This window comes from Rhinolophus sinicus, linkage group LG04 (genome assembly GCF_036562045.2).
Source record: "Rhinolophus sinicus isolate RSC01 linkage group LG04, ASM3656204v1, whole genome shotgun sequence".
In the NCBI taxonomy this organism is placed as follows: Eukaryota; Metazoa; Chordata; class Mammalia; order Chiroptera; family Rhinolophidae; genus Rhinolophus; species Rhinolophus sinicus.
This window is the reverse complement of record NC_133754.1, coordinates 115,770,217-115,792,596: the sequence shown is the minus strand read 5'-3', so window position 1 is coordinate 115,792,596 and position 22,380 is coordinate 115,770,217. Positions and strand designations below refer to the sequence as shown.

Sequence of the window (22,380 nt, the reverse complement as noted above, 5' to 3'; positions counted from 1 at the left end):
TATTTGCACTGACAGCTGGGCGGTGTTCCAGGGCCTAACGCTGTGGCTGCCTACATGGAAACACCAAAACTGGTTGGTGGGACACCGTCCACTGTGGGGTCAAGCCATGTGGCAGGACCTCTGGGACCTAGGGCAGAAAAAGGAGGTGACCTTAATGCATGTCACAGGTCACTCCCCCTTAGTGTCCCCAGGTAATGATGAAGCAGACGCCCTAGCACGGGTACGATGGTTAGAGCGGGCTCCTGCCACTGATGTGGCCCATTGGCTGCATAGGAAATTGCAGCACGCTGGAAGCCGAACCATGTGGCAGGTGAGCAGACGCTGGGGCCTGCCTTTGAAATGGCAGGAGATAGCAGATGCCTGCTATGACTGTGCCATCTGTGCCCAGGACAGCCCCCAAAGGCGGAGGCTCCCCTGGGAGACACAGCAGATTATGCGAGGGAGGGTGCCCCTCACTCGCTGGCAAGTGGATTACATTGGACCCCTGCCTAAGGCCCGCAATGCGATATATGCATTTACAGCAGTGGACACTGCTACGGGGTTGATGTTTGCTTGGCCCTGTCCGGCTGCGGATCAGCGGCATACAGTGGTCGCCCTTACACGACTGTGCGCCCTCTATGGGCGCCCCCAAGTCATTGAAAGTGACAGGGGTACCCATTTTACGGGGTAAGAAGTGCAGCGCTGGGCTGCCAGGATGGACGTGCAATGGTTGTTTCACACCCCGTACAATCCACAAGCAGCTGGCATGATTGAACGTTATAATGGTCTTTTGAAGCAAGGTCTCCGGGTGTCAAAACACCCTCCTACGATGCGTGACTGGGCCTCGCGTCTATGGGACGTCCTGAGAGTCCTGAATGAGAGACCACGGAAGGGAGGGCCCGCACCAGTAGAAGCTCTGCTACATCGAACGGCCGCTCCCATTCAATTACAAGTTACCACCAGTGAGACTCTGTTAAAGCCAGGCTACGGCAGAAATGGGAACATTTTGCTGCCAGCACCCACATGCTTGAAAGCAGGGGAACGGCAGCAATGGACTTGGCCCTGGCAGGTCAAAAGCCCCCACTGTCGGTGGTTGGGTCTGATAGCCCCATGGGGGGCCGGTTTGACTCATGATTTGCAAGTGACGCCAGGGGTGGTGGCTGAGTGGCCACCTCAAGTGACTGTAGTATACAGAGGTCCCGATACCGGGATGATTTTGCGAGGAAACTATGTGCTCTCACTATGGCCTATTATGGGGTCCCCTGTTCTGTTACATGTTGAAACTATGCAAGGGACCCCAAGCACTGCCATAAAGGTCTGGTACCACAAACCAGGAAAGGTGCCAGTGGCAGCAACCCTCCTTTCCCAGGTCAAGAAGCTGGCATGTATCCTCCCAGATGGAAGGGATTTGCCATTGTTGGTTCCTAAGACTACCGTTTCTTTTCGTCAGTAGGTGTCAGTAGGCTAATATGGCACAGGGACCCTCGCGGAAGACGCTTGTCACCTAGATTGTGAGGCGAGACCCTGTAGGGGTGGAGTGTGGGGACAGAGCCCCAGAAAGTAGTTTACAGGCTCTCGGCCTCACGTGGAGGGGTGCTGGCTCGGGTAGTAGATGGCCGTCAGCTGTGGCTGATTGGCCGTCAGCTGTAGCCAGTTAGCCAATTAGCCGCTAATATAACTGCTGCGGCTACGAAGGAGAGCCGAGGGGAGTGGAGGAGAGTGAAAGAGAGTCGTCGGTGGGTTGCAGACAAAACGGACAGCAGGTCGCACGTCCAGTGAACCCAGCCTCCAGTGAGACCGTAGTGGTATGACTCCCCTACCTATGGCTCCGTGGGTGTTCCTTTTTGGCCTCACCATATCCTGCGTTATGTGGGGAGCGGGACCAGAGACCCTGCAGGCCTCCCCGCACGACAATAAGTGTTTCTGAAAATAACTTAGGACATAAAGTCTAACATAAGACTACAGATTTTTTTAAAAGATGCTATTACAATTAGAGACTTTAATATTCTTTTATCATTTTTGTCTCTTTTTTCAAGTAAAATATAAAACCATTTTCAGAATTTTTTAATCTTTTTCCCTGCAATAGTGTACAACTTAGTAAACTCCAGTTCACTGTGAAATCAAAGTAAAATAATGTTATCCTTTAAAATCAGATTAAAACAGACACCTTGTGCTACCCTTGGGTAAAGTAGGCGAGTATTTATATAATCAATTTTTGCTTATTTTCCTATGAGTGTCTTCACAACACTTAGGGCACGTTTTTCAGATTTCTTTTAGTTACAAGTAAAATAAGCCTAAATTCAGTTCACTGAGGCAAGAATAAAAGAGTTTATTGAATATGATCAAAAGAGAGAGAGAGAGAGAGAGCAAGAATGGCAGTTCTCAGGAACATTTGATACATGAAACAACAAAAAACAGAGACATGAAAACAATCAGATCTCTCTCTCTTACTCTGTCTCTCTCTCTCTCTCTCTCTCATTCTATTTTTTCTCTCTAACTATTGATTTTTTCTTTCAGGATCACTTTCCAAAACAACTGAAACTATAGCAATAGGTGGTTCAACTCTTGCCATCAGTAAGTATCACGCGGGGTGGCATGCCGGGGTCTCTAGTCCTGCTCCCCACATAAGAACGCAGGGTATGGTGGGGCCAAAAAGGAACACCTACGGAGCCATAGATAGAGGAGTCATACCACTATAGTCTCACTGGTGGCTGGGTTGGAGACACAGGAGGCAGGAGCCACAAGATCCATGACCCACCGTCCACTTGCCTCTGCCAACCAACCTCACTTGCTAGTTGCAATCCGCCTCTCTGCAATCTGCAATCCACACTCCACCATGCCACTCCACTACACCACCACCTTGCTAGCTTAGCCACAGCAGTTATATCAGTGGCTAATGGCTAACCAGTAACAGCCGATGGCCAACTAGTCACAGCTGATGACTATCTACTACCTGAGCCAGCACCTTTCTATGTGAGGCTGAGAGCCGGGAAACTGCTCTCTGGGGCTCTGTCCCCACAGTAAGTCAAGGGCTTTCCACTTCTAGCTCCATCGTGGGGAAAAAAACAAACAAACAAACAAAAAAAAACACAATAGATAGAATCTGATGGTCCAGGCGGAAGTCATCTACTCCTCCATCTCTGGCCCATTTACTATAATTGGTAAGTGAAGGTGTGTTATAATTAGTCCTACTTAATCAGGCACTTGCCTCCTGAAATCTGTACTCAGAGAGACATGAATCTAAATGTGGCTGTAAAAGACCAGTGTTTGGATGAGGAAGTGGAACAAAAATAGAATGTAGCAGAAAAATGGCAAGAATATAGCAAGGCAACCATTCCTATTTGTGTCAACTAATGTGGTGCATGAGAAGCAGTAAGAAAATATCTGTCTTTGAACAAGTAAGTAATGAAGGAATGATATCATATCACTGGCTACTGTGTTGCCTATTCTTTTGGACTTAATGAGGCAACTCAGTACCATCTTCCTTTCAAAACCATTTTTGGTGAAGGTTATTATCTATACTTGGGAGAGCAGCAAACAAACAAAGAAAACATCAGTAGTATAGATTGTCTTAATTTTGGAGATTTCCATGTATCATCTAAGATTGCAAAGCTCTACAACGAACACCACAGGTACACAAAGAATTATTTAAAAATACTACAAACAATTATAAGTCAACAAATTGGACAACATAGAAGAAATGGGTAAACTTCTAGAAATACACTGTGGGACAGAGCCCCAGAAAGCAGTTTCCAGGCTCGCGGCCTCACATAGACAGGTGCTGGCTCAGGTAGTAAATGGCCATCAACTGTGATTGCATGGCCATCAGCTGTGGCTAGTTGGCCATCAGCTGTAACCAGTGAGCCATTGGCCACTAATATAACTGCTGTGGCTATGCTAGCAGAAAAATGGGGGCTAGTAAGGAGATGGTGGCTGAGCTAGCAAGCGGCAGAGTGAGGCTTGTGGATCGTGTGTCTCCTGTTTCCTGTTTCTCCCACCCAGCCACCAGCTAGAATATAGTAGTATGACTCCCCTACCTATGGCCCTGTGGGTGTTCCTTTTTGGTCTCACCATGTCCTGCGTTCTTGTGTGGGGAGCGGGAGCAGAGACCCTGCAGGCCTCCCCACACGACATACACACTACTATAAGACTTAACCAGGAAGAAATAGAAAATCTAAACAGACCAATTACTAGCAATAAAATTAAGTAATAATCAGAAAAACTCTCAACAAACAAAAGTCTAGGACCAGATGGCTTCACAGGTGAATTCTACTAATACCTATCCTTCTCAAACTATTCCAAAAATTTGAAAAGGAAGCAATGCTTCCAAACTCATTCTAAGAAGCCAGCATTACACTGATACCATAACCAGATGAAGAAAACTATAGGACAATATCCCAGATGAACATAGAAGCACGAATTCTCAACAAAATATTAGCAAACCAGATTCAACAATACATTAAAATAATACACCATGATTAAATGTGATTTATCCCAGGGATGCAAGGAAGCTTCAATGTCTGCAAATCTATCAATGTGATATATCACATCAACATAATGAAGAATAAAAATCATATGATCATCTCAATAGATGTAGAAAAAGCATTTAACAAAATTCAACATCCATTTATGATAAAAACTCTTAACAACGTGGGGATAAAGGGAACATACCTCAACATGATAAAGGCTTTATATGACAAACCCACAGTTAATATCATACTTACTGTTAGCTTTTCACTAAGATCAGAAACAAAACAAGGATGCCCACTCTTACTGCTTTTATTCAATATAGTATTGAAAGTCCTATCCACAGCAATCAGACAAGAAAAAGAAACAAAAACCATCCAAATTGGAAAGGAAAAAGTAAAACTGTCACTATTTGCAAATCAAATACTACATGTAAAAAAATAAAAAACCTAAAGGTTCCACCAAAAAACAATTAGAATAAGTGAATTCACTAAAGTTGCAGAATACAAAATTAATATACAGAAATCTTTCGTATTTCTATACACTAATGACAAGTGATCACGAGAAGAAATTAAGAAAACTATTTCATTTACAATTGCATCAAAAAATACAAAGTGCTCAGGAATAAATTTAACTAAGGACGTGAAATACCTGTACTTTGAAAACTATAAGACATTGAAGAATGAAGTTGAAGAGGAAACAAATAGATAGAAGGATATACTGTGCTCATGGATTGGAAGGATTAATATTGTTAAAATGTCCATGGTATCTAAAGCAATCTACAGATTCAGTGCAATCCCTATTAAAATACCAATGGCATTCTTCTCAGAACTAAAACAATTAATCTTAAAATTTATATGGAAATTTTATTCAGGAAATCCCGAATAGCCAAAGCAATCTTGAGAAAGAACAATGTGGGAGGTAGCATGATCCCTGATTCAGACTATACTACAAAGCTACAATAATCAAAACAGTATGGTACTGGTACAAAACAGACACACAGATCAGTGGATTAGGATAGAAAGCCCAGAAATAAATCCTCGTTTATATGATCAATTAATCACAACAAAGGAGGCAAGAATATACAATGGGGTGAAAAGAGTCTCTTTAATAAGTAGTGTTGGGAAAACTGGACAGATACATGCAAAAAAATAAAATAAGAAAGAAACTGGACCACTATTCAAACTGGATTAAAGACTTAACTTTAAAACCTGAAACCTTGAAACTCCTAGAAGAAAACAGAAGCAGTAAACTCGTTGATGTTGGTCATAGCAGTATCTTCTTGAGTATGTTTCTTCAGGAAAGCACCACAAAAGCAAAAATAAATAGGACAACAACAAACTAAAAAGTTTTTGCACAGTGAAAGAAACCATTAACAAAACAAAAGACAACCTACTAAATGGGAGAAGATATTCACAAATAATATATCTGATAAGGAGTTAATATCCAAAATATATAAGAAACTCATACAACACAACATCCAAAAATCCAATTTAAAAATGGGCAAAGAACCTAAATAGACATTTCTCTAAAGATGACATAAAGATGGCCAACAAACATATGAAAAGATGCTTAACATCACTAATCATCATAAAAATGCAAACCAACACCACAAAATATACTATCTCACACCTGTCAGAATGGCTATTATCAAAAAATCAACAAATGGCAGGTGCCAGAGTAGATGTGGAGAAAAAGGAACCCTCTGTTGTGCTGTTGGTGAAATTGTAAATTGGTGCAGCAGCTATGAAAAACAGTATAGAGAGTCCTCAAAAAATTAAAATAGAACTACCATATGATCCCACAATTCCACTACTGGGTATTTACACAAAGGAAATGAAAATACTAACTTGAAAAGATCTATGCATCCTCATGTTCATTACAGCATTATTTACAATAGCCAAGATATGGAAGCAACCTACATATCCATTGATAGATGAATGGATAAAGAAGGTGTGAGATAGATGTGTGTGTGTGTGTGTGTATACACATATATACATAAAACTGTATGAAAAACTGTATGAAAAACTGTATTAAAATTGTAATACAATGACGCTAGCATTCATTTGATTAATGCCATCTTTTGAGCAAACATCATACTACACATTGCTACCATAATTCAATTCAACTTTGAAAAGTAATACATAGACAACATAGATAACATCTCTTAAAATGTGTATATTTTTGGCACCCCAGGATATATACATATATATGTATATATGTATATATACGTGTCAAAAAATGTTATCTGTTATCTATGTATATATAGATATATATACATATATAATGAAATATATATAATGAAATATTAATATTACTCAGCCATAAAAAAGAATGAAATCTTGCCATTTATGACAACATAGACAGATAAACACCATGATTTCAATTATGTATAGAATCTGAAAAAACAAAACAAAACAGAAAGAGACCCATAGATACAGAGAACAAGCTGTTAGTTGCCAAAGGGGAAGTGGGTGGGATGGGTGAAAAGAAAAGGATTCTTAGGCTCTATCCAGGCTCCAAAAAAAAAAAGAAAAATTATTCTCCTCTTGGACCACCAGGCTGATAGATTTATACTCAGTTTAAGAAAAAGAAAAAAAGAGTTGCAAAGCTGACTTTTTTGAGTACCTATTTTGTGCTAGAAACTGGGAGGAAAATGTTACCAGTCCTCTGAAGAAAGCATCATTAGCCCCATCATCCACATGAGGAAAATCTGGATCCTACTTAAAGAGGTTTAGTAACTTGTGCAGGGTCACAGGGTCAGTCAATGCAGAACTGGGATTCTTTCCCAGGCCTATCTCATTCCATAAAGAAGAGCTTTCAACCGCCATTTCACTGTCTCCTTTAGTACTGCATAAGCTAAACCGTATTGCAACTTAAATAACCTTTCCTCATTGTCCAAAGTTGTTTCTTTTAATAAAGTTTTTGAGTGGATGGTATTTAGCATTGAGACATATAATAACAATAATATTCAGTGGTGAATTTGCTTTTGATATTTAAGAACATTTATCAAAACATTCCCAAGCTAATCATTTCTCAACAGGCGTAGTTCTTTGTCATATCAAACTACTTGCAGTTGCCTTAAAGTTTCATATTTTTCACATCTCCCACCAGTGACGCTTTAATGTCACCTGGTCACAGAAACCACCCTTGACCTCCCCAAGTAGGTGATATATATTTTACTCAATATGTACGTGTGTTCATATCATGACACGTTGATGTGATTATTTGTCTACCTTCCCATCCTCAGAATATAAAGCTCATATAATAATAGGGATTAGATTATATTCATTTTGTAAACCTAGACCCTAACACACTACCAGGCCAGTAGTCAAGCTTAACACTTTTTCAAATTTATAATTTTATAATTTTTATTATGTCATCAATTTGTTCAATATGTCATCAATTTATTTAAAAGTTGAGAACCATATGACTTCACTCATATGTGGGATATAAAACTGAAAGCAACAAAAGAACAAGACCAACCAACAAACAAAAACTCATAGACACAGACAATAGTTTAGTGGTTACCAGAGGGTAAGGGGGAGAGGGGTGGCAGAAGAGGATAAAGGGGGTCAAATATACGGTGATGGAAGGAGAACTGACTCTGTGTGGTCAACACACTATGTGATATTTAGATGATGTATTATAGAATTGTACACTTGAAACCTATGTAATTTTACTAACCATTGTCACCTCAATCAATTTAATAAAAAAAAGATTCTCTAAGCTTAAGAAGGTGCATTTCATTTATCTTGCATATAGCATCTGACAAATATATACTAACACATACCTATCATCAGATATATATCTCAGATTCTCTAAATGTTTATTTTTATTCTATTCAATCTGTCAACAACTGACACATAAGAGAAGTCTCCTATTGCTCTTTGAGTCTGTCACTTTTTAAAATATATTTCTTGTAGTCACTGAACTTGCCAATGGGATCAACTAGCTCACCAATTTTAGTCATTCTGTATAGAAATTAAATTCAGGATAGAAATTCCTTTTGGCCAGTTTCATGTCCAGGGCCTACTCTGGGCTAATAGAGTCTGGTCACCTGACTAAAGCCCCACCAGACTGTATCCAGCGTGGAAGTATAATTCCCCAAAAGTATATCAGAGTGCTGTTGGAAAGGAAAAATGCGCATAGAGAGCAGACACAAAAACATCAATAATACAGGGCCCCAATAATATCCAATACCCAAGATAATCCCTCTGTTCTTTGAAAAATGAGGTGAGAAACTTTCAAGTGATAGGAGTTACCGAGGGAAAATATATATGACACATTTTCCTGGAAACATAATTTTAATATGTCAGAAATAAGAAACTTTTTATCAGCAAAACAAAAATGATAATATTATAAACAAGAATTCCAAATTTGCATGAATCTTTGAGATAGAATCCTTCAAAAGCATTTCCATGCTTGTCACATAGGTCACTAAGACCAGAGACCAAAACCTAAGAACTTCCCAGGTAGGCGTTCCTTCTCCCCTGCTATACCTTTAACAGATTTCTCTTTTTTTCCGCAAGGGAGGATTTGGACACCTTATGAAGGGGCTAATTACAGTCCTGTGAATCATGGAGTTCTTCTGAGTTTTGTCTCCAACCTTCTCTGTGGGCATTTTCTCCAGAATTCTGTCCTATTTCCTGTATCCAGATTTTCCTTCTCAGTTCTGCCATTTGCACTCACAACTTACTTTTGCTTTTGTTTTTGCCCCTGTAGTCTCTCTGATCCCCTTCACCTTCACACCAGCCCAAGGTCTCAGGGCATTTTGTCACAGCCTGGCATTATCGCTGGGATTCCCCTCACCCGAGAGGGTGTATCAGTTATGAATATCAGGAACATCTAACACCTTCTTTACTACATCCACATTTCACACTTAATATCTATCCTTGCAGTAGAGAGATATATAACGTCACTATAATAAATTGTGTTCCTTTCAAAAAACATAAGACCAATCCCAAATCTTCTGGTACTCCTGTTTTGGGAAAATCTGTATGTACCTTTCATGATTTATGGACTTTGATCATACATCCCTTCATCTTTCATCTTACATGAATTTTAAATTTTACTTACCTAGTCTCTTCAGGAGATGCTCCAGACTTCTAAAAAGCAAAGCAGAGGCCATTGATCCTTATGTCAACTGAAATGGCATTAGTCTTCCCAATGTTATAGTTTTCATAGTTCTAGGTCCACGTTGCACCTATAATCATTGATAGGGAGAAAAAATGGGACAGGATGTCATGTGGAACCAGATAGATTTACAATAAAATTCCAGCTCAGGCTTTTACCGGCATATATTTAATGAATGTCCTTCATCAAGTTATTTAACTTCCCTCTTTCTACATCTAACAAAAATGGGAATAATCCCATCTACCTTTCAGAGTTGTGTTCAGGATTATAGTATATGTATCATAGTACATGTATTAAATATATGATCATATATATTTATATGTACATAGAAAGCATAGCACAAAACCTGGAATGTAGTTACTATCGTCATGGAAGAACACAAAGTCCCCAGACATTAGCACTGAAGTTTTGCAGACAGTATCTCATGCTGTCGCCTTACCATCACACCAAATTGAACATACGTAGTCTGGCAGCTCCAATGCCCCATGGCTGGTTTAGACCCCCACCATCTTGCTCCAGACTCATCACTAACCACTTTGCTAAGACACCTGCCCCGCCTGGCATGTTCCTCCACAAAACCTGCAGCCCCAATGCCACAGCTGCTTCACTAAGGATTGCTGCTTGTCACTCCACAAAAAATAGGTATGGAAGTGAATGTTCTTGCCTTGCATGGAGCTCCTTAAGACTAGATTCTACATTACAGTTGCTTAGATCCTGAGTGTTTAAGATTTTTATGTATTCTACCAGATTGTAAGCATAATGAAGAATAGATGGATACTTGGATAGGTTTTCCCAGAAACTGATTCTGAGACAGATATTTTCATATTGGAGGTTTATTGAGGAGTATACTCAGGAAGAACACCTGCAGTGGTGTGCTGGAACCTACTTGTAAGAAGCAATTATGTGCATCTCTTCCGACCTCTTGAGTTCAATGATGCCAAATTGGTAGTTTAAAATTGGCTACAGTGGGAATTTACATCTTGGAAATTGGTAAACGCAACAAATAAGGGCTTTTTCCTTCCTGGAGAGTCCACTGTTAAACGCTTATCAGCACACCACTGCCTGAAAGAGAGGAGAAAAAGCGAGGACTAGGCAAAGGAAGAAGTTGAACTGCTTTGAGTTGTCCTTGCCCACGACGGTAACTCATACTCCACAGGCCAAGAAACCAAAGTGGGTGTTCTGCCAACTTCCAGAGAGGGTCTCAACGCAAGATATTTGGTGCTAGGAGTGGTCCTCGGAAGCACACTCAGCTGTGAATCATTGACAGCCAATATTTTGGCAGCTGGGGAAGGTCCTGAAGTGAAGGACCTCGGCAGCATTCTACAGTGTCCGTTCCACTGAATCAGTTTAGAATAAGAGTGCTACATTATATGTAGAATCATTATTCTGCAATAATCTTAAGGATTTGAGTTCACCTTAATACGCCAACCTCCTTCTCTTAGCCTACTTCTTCTCTCATCAACTAAAGTTCTTCCTTGAAATTTTGCATCATAACATCCTCTCACAGCCCAAAGGCTTCCAGAGATGTTTATTATGCATAAACATTGGCCAATATCACTTGTTTGTTTTTCACTTGTTTTCGAAATGGTTTCTCAACTACCATGTAATATGAGTGAATTAAAAAATATACCGAAGATGAGGAAGATATTGCAGCCTCATACAACCTATGCCAAAGATGCTTTTGCAGGGCAACCTATCAAAATTATTATAACTAAAAACACTGCTGGTAATCTTGAGTTATACTGAAGGTATTTTATAGTAGTTATTTAGCTTACCAAATAAATAGGGTGCAGTCAACAAGAAATAATTCTCACATTAGGATAACCAGGCAGTTAGGGGAAGACCTTGACATATGGTTAATGTTTTTAGAAAGTTTCAAAGGCACAATTATATGGCACTTGCAATTAGCGTCTAACAAGGAATTAGATTTGTTTATACATGCTTCAGAGGGAAGAAAGATTGTGGAGGATACTTCCAAGGCACCAAGTGTGATGGGAATTGATGAAATATTGAATGACATCCCAAAAAATAACATGTGGAACTGATACTCAGCTCTGTATAACTGGCCATGCTGAGAGAGGAGAGAGCTAATAGGTCTCGGGATAATTTTCTATCCAAATAAGCTTGGAATAGCTTAAGAAATTAACAAGCTTTCTGAGTTGATTCGAGATTAGAGGAAAAATTATAATGTGCAATATGTTCATGTGAGAACTCTTAAAAATCATCTATTTGATTGTCAAGTGATAATCACAATGCTGGTATCCATCAACCTCCTGACTCAGAGATTTCTGTGAATCCAATATTCTTTCATTGTATTCCTTTCAGAGCTCTACATCAAGAATGAGGGGAAAAAATGGCCTTTTATGCGTATCGTCAAGATATAATGTCCTAATGGGAAGCTATACTGATTTTTCACTTTGTAACAGCATCGGCATTCTCCATCTGGACTTATAAGGGAAGGGAGTGACTTACTCCCACCGGACAGATAGTATATGGGGAAGACAAAGCCCAGCCAAACCTAACTCCTAAAAGAGCCGATTGAGTACAAGGAGATCAGTTTTGGACCAGAACATTTGTAAAACCAGAGCCAACGACTTAACATGTTGCATGGAATCCACCTGTGTTAGAAGTGGTTGCCTATTTATGTTTACTATAGACCAGAAGAAGCTGTGTACCCATTTTTGCTCATAAACAACAGTTTTAAATTAGGTGGAAAATGTATGACTTAAAGGTGACTTACAGAAATGTAATTATTTTATTCATCCTAGTATTAAGAATAGCCGAGGGCAACCTGCCGTCCTAACTGCAATCCACGCATGCCAGCCACCATCTTCTTGCTAGCCCCCATTTTTCTGCTAGCATAGCCACAGCAGTTATATTAGTGGCCAATGGCTCACTGGTTACAGCTGATGGCCAACTAACCACAGCTGATGGCCATCCAATCACAGTTGATGGCCATTTACTACCTGAGCTAGCACCCTTTAGCATGAGGCGGAGAGCCTGGAAACTGCACTCCTGGCTCTGTCCCCACAGCATATTTCAAGAGATTCTGACCAATAAAATATTATGACCTGTCACTAAGAAGCGACAGGTCAATAAACTTCCTTAAAGAAAATTTGTGGAAACATAATGCCATCCAGCCCTTAATGACGAAATCACACTGTATTAGGTTCCTATATCAAGGTACTACTATTTTCCATTGTTAATAAGCCAATATTTCAGATTCAGTCTTTATATATACTACAGTAACACATATATAATAGTGTTGATAATTACACAGCGGTGCTTTCTCTAAATATTACAGGTGGCACCGCTGATAGTAACATCTGCCAAAGGTACACTCATTTCTCACTTTATCTGTCTCTTTTGCCTTGTGTTTGTGGTTGAGGCAGCTGGAAATATTTGGATTCCCAATAATCTGAGGGTCTGAGCAGCCAGTAAGCCATAGCAATCCCTCCAGGAGGAACAGTGTTATCTCCTGTAAAGACCTTAGGACTCCTCTGGGTGGAAGGCAGCGGGTAGTGCATCAATATTTAATGCTGATTTCTGTGGTGAGAAATCAATAGACCTTCTGGAACTATAATTCTAACTGCCCAATCCTGCAATGGGTAAACTTCCTTAAAGGTAGACCCACGATTGGTGAAAAGAAAAGCTACTTGTCCTCCTCTCCACCGGGACTGCAAATCTTTTGATGTTTTATTTTCTTCAGACTCATTGCTATGTCCATTTCTGTCTTAATTCAGCTTAGATTCTTTACTTCATTATGTATGACACTGTCTTATCAATATATTCAAGTCTTTTCCCTAATTATTATTTTTATCACAACTGGCTGACAAACCCATGGCCTAGATCAATCCAGCTATTAGTTTCTCCAGGATTACATCTAAAATCTTGAACAATACTCAAGATAATTGCAATTTGCCTACTAGACATTTATTGGCTCTCATTCTGGCTTCCATACCTTTAACTGATATGTTAATATTTTCCATCATTTTCTCTCCCAGTGATGTATTCTAAGTGATTTCCTCAGACTTATTGCCCAGTTCATGAATTCTCTTTTCAGCTGTGTCTAACTTACTGCTAAATCTTTGCATTCAAAATATTTTTAAATATATGAACTTCTTATATATAGACCTTTTCAAACTTTCCAATTCTCTTTATACATTTTTGGTTCCCATCTATGACTTCTGTTCTTTCTCTCTGAATAGTTTAAATAAACTTACTTTAAACTTTCTTTCAGACTATTTTGTTATTTCCAATTCTAGTCATCTTTAGATTCTTCCACTTACTGGATCTGTGACTCTCCCGCAATGGTTGATTCTATGTGATTTGAACACTTTCACTATGAGCTCCCCTTCATCCTATCTTTCTATATTACTTTTCTGGGAAGTCAAATATGTTCTGGACTATAGAAATGTCTGACATAGCACTTTCTTGCTCAAGAGTACAAATCCCAGGTATTTCTCTGGCTCTTAATTTCTTGAACCCTCACAGGCATATGACACAATTCAGAGGTTTTCATTTTTCAAGGTATTCCTGCCCACCCCCATGGACAAGATAACAAAAGGTAAACTTTCTTGCTGCTTCCTAGAGGCTGTGGATGGAGCTGTTCTGGTGTTGATTTCAGGGATGGGGCAGCCCATGATGCTTCTGTCTTTAGGCAAGAAGCTTAGTAATAGCTCCATAGCATTTGAAATCCATGACTAAACATGTCTCTTTCGGTGTGTATGTAAAACACAGAACCAAGCTGTTAAGATCTCAATATATTTTCAATAACCCCATGGGGATGTTGGCAGAAGTCCCTGATCATAGTTCTGATGTTGCATGCTTTCTTCATTTTTGTCTCGTGGTGATTTCTCTGTCTTGGTTTTGAGCTCAGCTATGTTTCCAAATATTCTTTGTTTATTTTAGCCTGAATTCACTTGTGCATAGAAGTATTTGTGCCCTATCTGGGATATTTCTTGTGAAATCCAAACTTAATCTTCATGACATTTTAATTAGGATTGAACTAGAAATATAAAACAGACAGAGAGAATAGAAATCTATCACATTAAAGAACTCACAGCTCTGCATTTACTCAATGTTTCTTATACACTCTCAATATTTCAATAAGGCTTCAAGGTTTAATTTATGCCAAAACATGAATGTCTGTCATTAAGTTATTCCTGAGAATTTTTTAAACTATATTTTCCACCTGCTTACTGGTGAAATATAAACACTTGTATTGTTTTAGTAAACTCTCCATTATCCAAAATATTAATAGATATTAACCCATTAGGAAGCCATTATATTAGTCCAGTTGCTAGAAGAGGTATCTTGAAAGACAGTAACAAGGGAAATGAAGAAAAGCTCATATTTAAGAGCTATTTTAAAATTATGATGAACAGGACTTGATGGTCAGATGTGAGGAGTGGAGAAGATTGAGCATTCGAGGAAAACATCAATATTCGGCCTTGAGGCAGGATAGAGGTGCCATTGATCGAGAGGGAGAAGACTAGTGAAGGAGCAGATGAGGAGTGAAGATAAGAGGATGAGAATATGAGGATGCAAAGATTGTAATAAACTTATGCTAAAAACTCTTTTTACTGAATAATTCATTGTGCCATGGAAGAAAGATATTTTGGAGTAAGGCACAGATTCATGGAAACATACAAGCCATCAGAGAGGCTCTGAGTAACTAGAGAGGGCAGGAGTGAAGGGGTGATAAGAAGACTCGGGGTAGAGACAAGATATCTGAACATCTTGTCCCAAAGGAGTTGCGATGAGGTCAGCAGGTCAAGGCAGCTTCTTTTCCTGCAGTTGGAGGAAAGATAGCGAGATGACATTTAGAACACTCCATTTCCGTATCTGACCCATCACAAAGGTTAGTTTTCCGTGATGAAAACTAAAATGTATCTTTCGGTATTGAAAACAGGCAGAGCAAGAGACTTCACAGAAACAAAATATCCATTTGCTTGAAATATTCTGAATAGATTTGACAGTGGAGAAACATCTCCTTCTCAGTAGCATTCCAGTATCTTAGACTTGAGCCATCAATGCAGTCATTAGCATCTTTATTTAGTGGTGGGTACTTTGTGTGGGAAGTAGATGGAGAGCAGTTTTAAAGGTTTTTGCCAAACGGTCTGGCTGTGACGGAGTATTGAAAGATAGCCAGAGGCACGTCCTGTCCAACATTGTGTGTGTTCCTAACGACAGAGGAACAACTTCATTGCCAGACAAATACGTGTGAGAGACTAATAAGCCAGATAGAGCCATTATCAGAGCAAATGAGCCACCTAACTGACAGCATGACTGAAGTGTAGGCTACGTTCTCCTCCGCCTTTGCCTGCAAACATAAATTCATATACAGGCACACTCTTTGTCAGTCTTCTTAAGGAAATCAACACAGAATTTAAGCATTTCGAACTTCAGAGTTGGCTTCTTTCTGGACTCTAAGAGCATATAAAGTTGCACCAAAAATGAACCCACAGAAATATAACCAATTCCATGATAAAAAGAAAAGGCCATCTTGCTGTATTAATTGCTTTATTGTCCTTCTCCCACTCCTAAAAAACCAGTAACAGGATCCATAGCTTCATGAGCCTAACAATCATCTCTGCTCTAATAGAGAGATAAGACGGGAAAGGGCCAGAGGAAATGTTTTCCCAATTCTGCTTCCTTTGTGGAAAGTAAGAACATTCTGAAAAGATAAGAATGTCTTCATTAATTAGTTAGTTAATTCTACAAACGTGTTCTGATGTCCTTCCCTAATGAGGCTTTTGTATGCCAGTGAACAAACATGAGAAGGATTACATCTCCAGTCAAGCTGAGGTATGTATAGCCAGCCATTAACAAACTTGTAGAACAGTACTTGTGCTGCATTCGGCCTCTGTTTTTTGTTTTGTTTTGTTTTTTGTTTTTGCCACACCTGCTCCTATTTCCCATTATCTTTTCTCCTTTCACTCATTTACCTTCAAAGTCTCCTGTCAGAAAATCTCTGACAACATTCAATGACCTGTGTAAATGGTCTATTTAAAACAAATAAAATAGAACAAGAGATAATGATCCCCATGGTAATAAAAGTATTATTTTAAACAAAAAATTACATTATACACATTTGTGAAAATCTTAAAACAAGAATGGCTGATATCGATATTTTTAATATATTTTTTTAATTCCCCACTTGTTTATTTTCAATACACTTCACGCAGGCAGCTGAGAGAGTAAACATAATAAAATACCATCCCATCATGTTACCTCTCCCATGAAAACCTTTCAATACCTTTTTAATGATCTTAAAATAAAAAGCAAATATTTAAAGTAGCTTCCAAGTTGTGCATGACCTCCTGGGCCATCAAGTGCCCCTCTCCCTTTAGCTCAAGAAGCATCAACCCATTAGGCTTTCTTTTAGTTATTAGAGAGTGGATTTTTCCACATCAAGAGATTTTATGCTCCCTGTCCCTGCAACAGTTCACTGGGCCTCTCTATTCTCCCAACTCTGAAGCCACCTCCAGCCGTCACACACACACTCTCTGTCTTATCATCTGCACAATTCCTCCTCCAGTTCTCCATTCAAAATAGAGGTCATTTGGAGAGATAATAAGTATCCCTTCTCCATTATTTTCTCTCACAGCACCATGCCCCACCCCACAATAAGACTGTTCACATGCTTTTATTGTATTTGTTTATGTAATTACTGTTTAATTTCTTTCTTCTCTCTGTAACTTTTGTAACTGTAACCTCTATGGGGGTAAGGACCATGTTTGTTTACCTTAATACTGTATGCCTAGCACACAGCCTGGTACAGAGCAGGTATTCTATATACCAGGTGTGACAATGAAGTTCGCGAACTCACGGTACGAAAAGTGCTACATACGTTGAATATCACTATGGTCACCTTTGAAGTATTCTCCTTGGGAAGCTATGCACCGATGCCAGCACCTAGTCCACCCTTCAAAGCAATTTTGGAACTCTTTTTCTGGAATGGCCATCAGAGCTGTCATTGTATTACCCTTGATGTCCTGAATGTCACCAAAATGTCTTCCTTTCAATATTTCCTTTATCGTCAGGTAAAGTAAGAAGTCACTGGGGGGCCAGATCAGGTGAGTACGGATGGTGTTCCAATACAGTTATTTATTTACTGGCTAAAAACTCCCTCACAGACAGTGCTGTGCAAGCTGATGCATTGTCGTAATACAAGAGCCATGAATTGTTAGTGAAAAGTTCAGGTCATTTTTGTCTTTTTCATGCAGCCTTTTTGGCACTTCCAATAGTAAACTTGGTTAACTGTCTGTCCAGTTGGTACAAATTCATAATGAATAATTCCTCTGATATCAAAATTAGCAACATCATTTTGACTCTTGATTTTGACTGACGGAACATTTTTTTGTCATAGAGAATTGGCTGACTTCCATTGTGCACTTTGATGCTTTGTTTCAGGGTCATATTGGTACACGCATATTTCATTACCAGTGGTAACACAGCCCAAAACATCGTCTTGCCTGTCCAAAAGGTCTTGGCAGACTTCGACTCTCCTTTCCTTTTGTTCATCGGTGAGCTCCTTCGGGACTATTTTTGCACATACTTCTGTCATGCCAAGATTTTCAGTTAAGATTTTCCTAACTGGTTCTCTATTGATGTTTACTTGGTCTGCTATGCTTCTCACAATCAGCAGACGATTTTGACGTTTAATTTGATGAATTTTTCCAGGTTTTTTTGCAGTGTTTTTTGTTTTTGTTTTTGTTTTTGTTTTTGTTTTTTGCAGTTCTGCTCGTTACTGGCCACCCTGACCTCTCTTCAACAGTGATGTGTTCTCTACCCTCAGAAAAACATTTAATTCATTTGTACACTGACATTTTCTTCATGGCATTATCCACATAAACTTGGACTAACATGTCCCTGATTTCAGTTCCACTCTTGCCAAGTTTAACAAGAAATTTAATGTTTGTTCATTGCCCTAATTCAAGCTCAGACATTCTCGCGATGGCATACAAAACATGCAACAACAATAAGGAATTTCGCTCAGCAAGACACCACCACACATCGACAGGAACACAATTGTGAGACACTGATATACCAAGGTATGAAACATTACCGAGCTGTTTGTACAGTGCTGCCAATGTAAGTGCACGGTGGCAAGTTCGCGAACTTAATTGTCATACCTTTGTATATTTATTGAATGAATAAATGAATGGCTAGAATATTAATATCAATAAAAAATCAGAACACGTTCATCACAAAACATATTTCTGAAATTAGAATCAATCGGTTCTGAGTTTCTTGGCAAACAGACTGAAAGGAGGAAATTGATCAATTGGGTCAACTGTATAAGGCAAATCAAACCATTTCTTCAAGGCAAAAAAGAACTTTCGTGTAAAGAAAGTAGAAAACTTTCTCAGAGAGGTCATTTCCCTTCACAATACTGAACACAATTTATAATTGCATATGTGCATGATCATTGGTGGATGTGTCCTCCAATAGACTCCAAACTGCTCTCAGGCACAGACCTATCTGCTCATCAGAACATCCCAGCACATAACACAGTGCCTGAAATATTAGGAGTTGCTGCTAGTAAGTCCTCCTTTATTAAACCATTTATTCTTTCATTCAACAAATATTTGCTAACCAGTTACTATCTGTGCAGATCTGTCCAAGATAGTAAGGAATACCATGAGTAAATGAAGGAAATAGTAGCCTTATCATTTTATGGCACTGTTAGTCACAAATGCCATATGGCTGCTTTGGGGTTTGGGGCTTTTTTGCTGCTGTTGTTGGCATTTGATAAAGTATGACAGAAAACATTAAAACATGGTGAAACTATGTAAAAGGAGCATAACAAAAGTTTTCCACATACTTCATTTTTTAAAGAGTCAACATGTTCCAGGGACAGAATCTGGAGTAACTAGAGGAGATGGGAGAGTACAGGCCCCTCAGTACCACTTGTCTGAGCTGAGTTTATGGCAGAACCTGGAGAAAAAAGAAAAAAAATAACACTCAAGTCTGTACTTGCCGATAAAGGCTGGTCGTGCTACAGTTCCTGTGTGCTCACTCTCATTCCAAAATATTCTGTAGAATGAGGCTGGTTCACCCAATTTTCTTCTCTTTATATCAGTTGGCAGTGGAGATTCAAACTACTTTTCGTTCTTCTTTCAAGTCAATCTAGTGTTTTCAGCATCCCAACTCCGAGTAGCTATTTTCATTTGAAGTCCTTTATAGTTACTTACTGTACAGAAATATGCAAAAGGGTAATGGGGGCACCAAAAACAAAATCATGATTATTGGGCTATAGTTCCTGTTAACTAAACTCAGGCCATTCTACTTTATTTCCTAAAGAATTATACACCTATCATATAAAGAAGTGAGTAATCTGACCCATTTTTCTTGAAGGACACGTTTTAAAGCACAAAGGTTGGAAGAGGCAATCAAAGATGACTCTTGTTGGATTGATCCCTTTAGCAATATAAAATGCCCTTTTTTGTCTCATGTTATAGCCCTTGTTTTAAAGTCATTTGCCTGATACATTTTACCTCAGCTTTTTTCCATTTCCATTTCCATGAAATTTTTTTCCAACACATTTCAGTCTATGTGCCTTTCAGTCTGAAATGGGTCTCTTGTAGGCAGCATATGTAAGGGTCTTGGTTTTTTATTCATTCAGCCACCCTATTCTTTTGATTGGAGCATTTGGTTCATTTACATTTAAAATAATTATTGATAGGTATGTAGTTATTGCCATCTTATTAACTGTTTTCTTATTGTTTTTGTAGTTCTCCTCTGTTCCTTTCTTATTCTCTTGTTCTCTTCTATGTTGATGACTTTCTAGTATTGTTTGGATTCCTTTCTCTTTATTTTTTATATAAAAAAAAAGCCACAAAGATGACTCACTCGTGTTTCAGGTGGATAGTTTGTATGTGTGCGGGCCTCCAGCAGTGATCCCATTTCATAGTTCCTCTGCATCTCATGAAATCCCATTATGTACATAAGTGAGATCACTGACGGTTCTGGAGACATCATTTCACTTGTACATGAAGTTGGGCAACAGGTAAACTCAGTCTTCATCAACAAGCAGGACTGGATGGCTGCTTTCTGCTAAACGGATGTATCCCTATTAGAGGTGTGGCTTTATTGAAGTCATGTAATCACTCTGGACATCATTTTCCTTTACTATAAAATGGGGACAAAAATATATGTCCTGTCCATTCCACTGAATTTTCTAAGGATATATTGATGTGAGGTATTTGAAAGTGCTCCCTGACATTTCCAGGATGAGAAGGATCTGAGGTTAAGTGCCTCAATCTTGAGGAGTAAAAAATACTGTATCTTTTGCTGGCATGTTTTATTCCCTCTTCCACCCAGTTTTCCATGGAATATGTGTGTAGATTCTGAGTTGAGGGTTAAAGGAAAGCTTAATTTTCTATTCCCATCAATGTTTATCACCATAAATATATTTTAAATACACAGCAGACTCCTCTCTTGCCTGAAATATGCATACCTAAATCTCTCTAGATGAAGATATCAGAAAAATTTCTATATGATTTTAAAATTGGCTCAATTTAATTTTAGTTCCAGTTATTATCACAATGGGAAATCTATTTGGAAATTTGAAAAAATAATACAGAATACAGTAGGCAAGCTTCATTTAGCTTTTGCAAAGGAAATAATATCAAATCAGAAAAACCAAAAGAATTTCAAAAATAAGACATAAAAATTCTGCATCCTTCTTCCAGTGAAATCATCCACATGAGAGAATCAAATTGCTGTTACTCTCATCTAAATAGCTCAGCAATATCTAAAATGAATGAGTCACAAGTTTGTTTTTGTATCACTTATCTCAGATTTCCCTTTTCAGGAACATTTTTGAAAGTAGAAATAATGTCAGCAATAGCTTCATATCATGTCCTGGAAAAATAGAGCAGAAAATTACCCACCCCTGGTGCAATGGATGTAGATGTGCCTAAATTATTCAAACAAACCATACCACCTATGCTTGCACTGATTTTTGAATGATTCTCTTTGATGTGAGTTAGTTCCTTATAGAGTGGGCAACCAACTCCAATATTCACTGTCCTTCATTTCTCAGAATGTTCTACTCTACAGTTCTGTTTATAGCTTATGGAATTGTCAAAACCCTAGTTGACTTCTTGACCACCAATGGGGAAGCTTGTCAAATCTGTTTTTAGTGGCTTTACCTGGCCAAGAATGTTAGTGCCATTCATTCACTCAGTCATTCCAAAATATTTATTGATCCTTTTGTGTACTAGAAGAATGCTAAATACATGAGATACAGAAAATAAAAGCCTCAGTTCTTGCATTCAAGGAGGTTACCAGTCAGTTGGTACAGCCAATTAAGGGGATAATTACTATATAGACATACAAAACAATCTCTCTCTCTCTCTCTCTCTCTCTCTCTCTCTCTCTCTCTTTCTCTTTCACACACACACACACACACACACACACACTGAGATAGAGGTAAACACAGATTACTACAGAAACACAAATAAAGGATTCCTAACTTAGATATGCCCTGATTAGAGGTTATTGGCCTGGGGAAACTGTAGGCTAACTAGAAGCGGGGCATCTTACATAATTTTTTTTTTCAATAATAAATATGTTTCATAATATGTCTGCTTAAAAATAGTATCCAAAATCGTTCTGGTAACTTACAATCTAAGATTTATGCTAAATTAAGTAACAGATATTCGTTAAATATCTAGGTTATTTCTAAGTAAGATTAAATACTGAAATGTTAATTACTAAACATAAGTTTACTTTAGCTTTTTATTTCATATGGTATAAAAAAGACTAGATAGTTGAGTCTGTTAA

At 38.7% G+C, this 22,380-nt stretch overlaps 1 long non-coding RNA gene across 1 annotated transcript in view; it reads right to left on the bottom strand.

The window, feature by feature from the left end:
• LOC141571106 (uncharacterized) overlaps nucleotides 1-22,380 on the bottom strand; it is a 240,509-nt gene that overhangs the window by 36,430 nt on the left and 181,699 nt on the right. The window contains exon 4 of the long non-coding RNA XR_012495677.1: nucleotides 9,526-9,652. This is a non-coding gene — a long non-coding RNA (uncharacterized LOC141571106). The remainder of the gene's footprint in view (nucleotides 1-9,525; nucleotides 9,653-22,380) is intronic.